The following is a 4,053-nucleotide window of genomic DNA, read 5'->3' as shown; positions in this document are numbered from 1 at the left end:
AAATGCATCCCTAAAAAACCCATCCTTTAAGTGATTTACATTGCATTTCTGATTACACTTTTTTTTTCGTTTTTTGTTTGTTTGTTTTGTTTTTTTTGAGATGCAGTTTCGCTCTTGTTGCCCAGGCTGGAGTGTAATGGCGCAATCTCAGCTCACCACAACCTCCAACTCCCAGGTTCAAGAGATCCTTCTGCCTCAGCCTCCCGAGTAGCTGGGATTACAGGTGTGCGCCATGATGCCCAGCTAATTTTGTATTTTTAGTAGAGACAGCATTTCTCCACGTTGGTCAGGCTGTTCTTGAACTCCCGACCTCATATGATCCACCCACTTCGGCCTCCCAAAGTGCTGGGATTACAGGCGTGAGCCACCGGGCCCGGCCTCTTCCACTTTTCTTGTTTCAGCACAGCCGTTGAATTTCCCTCCTCCCATCTGAGAGCATGTGTTCCTGTTTCTTTAGTTGCTTCATAGGGCCTTTACCATTCCTTCTCCTACTTGTAATAGAGCTAACAATTGAGCTAGTTTGGCCAGGCACAGTGGCTCATGCCTGTAATCCCAACACTTTGGGAGGCCAAGGCGGGCAGATCACTTGAGGTCAGGAGTTCGAGACCAGCCTGGCCAACATGGTGAAACCCCATCTCCACTAAAAATACAAAAATTGGCAGATGTGATGGTGCGTGCCTGTAGTCCCAGCTACTCAGGAGGCTGAGGCAGGAGAATTGCTTGAACCTGAGAGGCAGAGGATGTCGTGAGCCGAGATTGTGCCGAGCACTCCAGGCTGGGTGACAGAGCAAGACTTTGAGACTTCAGCTCAAAAAAAAAAAAAAAAAAAAAAAAAAAACATTGAGCTAGTTAGAGATACAAACATCCAGAATCAGGATGTATCAGTCGCACCATCTCCTCTTCACCCTCGTACAGTACTCCCCTGAGAAGATACTTGCTTATATATATTGTTTTTAAACTCTGATTTTGGCTTCACTGGCTTACTAACTTCATCTTCTGTGGATGATTTTCTTAAGATACTATGTATTTTTTAAAAAGTGTTTGTTGGCCAGGCCAGTGGCTCACACCTGTAATCCCAGCATTTTGGGAGGCCGAGGCGAGCAGATCACATGAGGTCAGGAGTTCGAGACCAGCCTGACCAACATGGAGAAACCCCATCTCTACTAAAAATACAAAATTAGCCAGGCACCATGGCGCATGCCTGTAGTCCCAGCTACTCAGGAGGCTGAGGCAGGAGGATCGCTTGAACCCGGGAGGTGGAGGTTGTGGTGAGCTGAGATCACGCCACTGCACTTCAGCCTAGGCAAGAAGAGCAAAATTCCGTCTCAAAAAAAAAAGTTTGTTGATTAACAGTTTGTTAAAATCATAAATGTAATGTAAGTCACTTAAAGGATGGATTTTTTTAGGGATGCATTTTCTGAAAACACTTCTCAATACATGTATATAAATTTCCTTTCTCAATTGAGTAAGCATTTAGAGACCATCCTGGCCAACATGGTGAAACCCTGTCTCTATTAAAAATACAAAAAAAAAATTAGCTCAGCATGCTGGCGCGTGCCTGTAGTCCCAGCTACTCGGGAGGCTGAGATGGGAGAATCGCTTGAACTGGGGAGGTGGAGTTTACAGTGAGCCGAGCTCTCGCCAATGCACTCCAACCTGGTAACAGAGTGAGACTCCATCTCAAAAAAAAAAAAAAAAAAAACTGGAAGATTGGCTGGGCACGGTGGCTCACACCTGTAATCCCAGCACTTTGGGAGGCTGGGGCAGATGGATTACCTGAGGTCAGGAGTTCAAGACCAGCCTAGCCAACATGGTGAAACCCCATCTCTACTAAAAGTAGAAAAATTAGCTGGGCATGGTGGCGGGCACCTGTAGTCCTGGCTACTCAGGAGGCTGAAGCAGGAGAATTGCTTGAACCTGGGAGGCAGAGGTTGCAGTGAGCCAGGATTGTGCCACTGTACTCCAGCCTGGGCAACATAGTGAGACTCTGTCTCATAAAAAAGAAAAAAAAGTCAGAGACAAATATGTACCCTTTATAAACAGGCAAAAACTAAACAATATGTGATTAAATTATTAAGAACAGCAGGGGAATTATTATTACAAAATACAGATAGTAGTAAATACAGATAGTAATACAAACATGATTCACTGCGGCCTCAACCTCCTGGGCTCAAGCAATCCTCCCACCTCAGCCTTCCACGTAGCTGGGACTACAGGCGCATGCCCCCACATCTGGCCAATTTTTAAATTTTTTGTAGAGACAGGTGTCAACATATTGCCAAGGCTGGTCTTGAACTCCCGGACTCAAGCGATCCTCCCACCTCCACCTTTCAAAGTGCTGGGATTACAGACACGAGCCACTGTGCCCAGCCTCATGCTGCACTTTCTAACTATGCTGGTAATAATAATAATGTTAGTAATGAGGATGATGATAAAAATGACTAGCGTGTGTTCCATGTTCACAATATACCACTCACAGGTCTACATGCTCTAGACTCACAGCAAGCCCTGTGCTGTTACCTAGTGTGCCTTACATTACTTAACTAGTAACTGGTGGAGTGGAGATTCTGACAAAGGAAGTCTGGCTCCAGAGCACACGTTCTTAATCGCAGCACTCTGTTCTTCTGGACACTCTTGTATTAGTTTTCTGAGCCTGCAATAACAAACTACCACTGACTTAGTGGCTTTAAAACAACAGAAATTTATTCTGTCACAGTTACAGAGGCTAAAAATACAAACTCCAGCAGGGCCATGCTCTCTTCAGGGGCTGTAAGGGAAAATTCTTCCTCACCTCTTCCAGCTGCTGGTAGGTTCTTTGGCATTTCTTTATTTTTTTCCTTTGAGATGGAGTCTTGCACTGTTGCCCAGGCTGGAGTGCAATGGTGCAATCTCTGTTCACTGCAGCCTCCACTTCTCGGGTTTAAGTGATTCTCCTGCCTCAGCCTCCCACGTAGCTGGGATTACAGGCGCCCGCCACTATGCCTGATTAATTTTTTGTTGTTGTATTTTTAGTAGAGACGGGGTTTCACCATGTTGGCCAGGCTGGTCTCAAACTCCTGGCCTCAGGAGATCCACCCGCCTCAGCCTCCCAAAGTGCAGAGATTACAGGCATGAGCCACTGCGCCTGGCCTGCCCTGGCATTTCTGCTTAGGCTGTGGCTGCATCATTTCAACCTCTGCCTCTGTCTCTATATGGCCTTCTCCTGTGTGTGTGTAATCTCCATGTGTCTCACCCTTGTCACCGGACTTGGGACTCATCTGGATAATCTAAGACAAGTTTCTCTTCTCAAAAAACCTTAACTTGCCGGATGCGGTAGCTCATGCCTGTAATCCTAGCATTTTGGGAGGCCAAGGCAAGAGGATCGTTTGAGCTCAGGAGTTCGAGACCAGCCTGGGCAACACATGGAAACCCTGTCTCTACAAAAAAATACAACAGTTAGCCAGGCACAGTGGCTCACGCCTATGGTCCCAGCTGCTTGTGGGACTGGGACAAGAGGATCGCTTGAACCTGGAGGGTGGAGATTACAATGAGCGGAGATTGTGCCACTGCACTCCAGCCTGGGTGACAAAGTGAGTCCCTGTCTCAAAAAAAAAAAAAAAAAAATCCTTAACGTAAACACCTTTTTTTGTCATAAGAGGTACTATCCACTCTTTAACTATATAAGTATATTTACATGTTCTGGGCATTCGGATGTGGACATATCTTTTGGGAACCACCATTCAACGCATAAAACTATAAAAAATCAACTGACTTTTGGATATTCCATATAAACCCAGCAAACTGGCTGTATTTTCCTATCAGCTCCAATAAATGTCTGTTGATTCTTTTGAGTTTTCATTCTAGTCAATCACGTCACGTCATCTGTGAATTAGCTAAAACCTTTTTTTTTTTTTGCGGAGATTCCGTATTTTATTGTGCATGCTACCCTATTATCATAATTGTCATCACAAACAACAAATGTTTAGTGAGTGTTTACTTGGTAAAAATCACTGTACTCGATAATATGGGGATCAAAAGGATGAAAAGGACATAGTCTTTGCCCTCTCAAAAGCA

Source organism: Mandrillus leucophaeus, unplaced genomic scaffold (genome assembly GCF_000951045.1).
Source record: "Mandrillus leucophaeus isolate KB7577 unplaced genomic scaffold, Mleu.le_1.0 Scaffold507, whole genome shotgun sequence".
Lineage (NCBI taxonomy): Eukaryota > Metazoa > Chordata > Mammalia > Primates > Cercopithecidae > Mandrillus > Mandrillus leucophaeus.
This window is presented reverse-complemented; position numbering follows the sequence as displayed.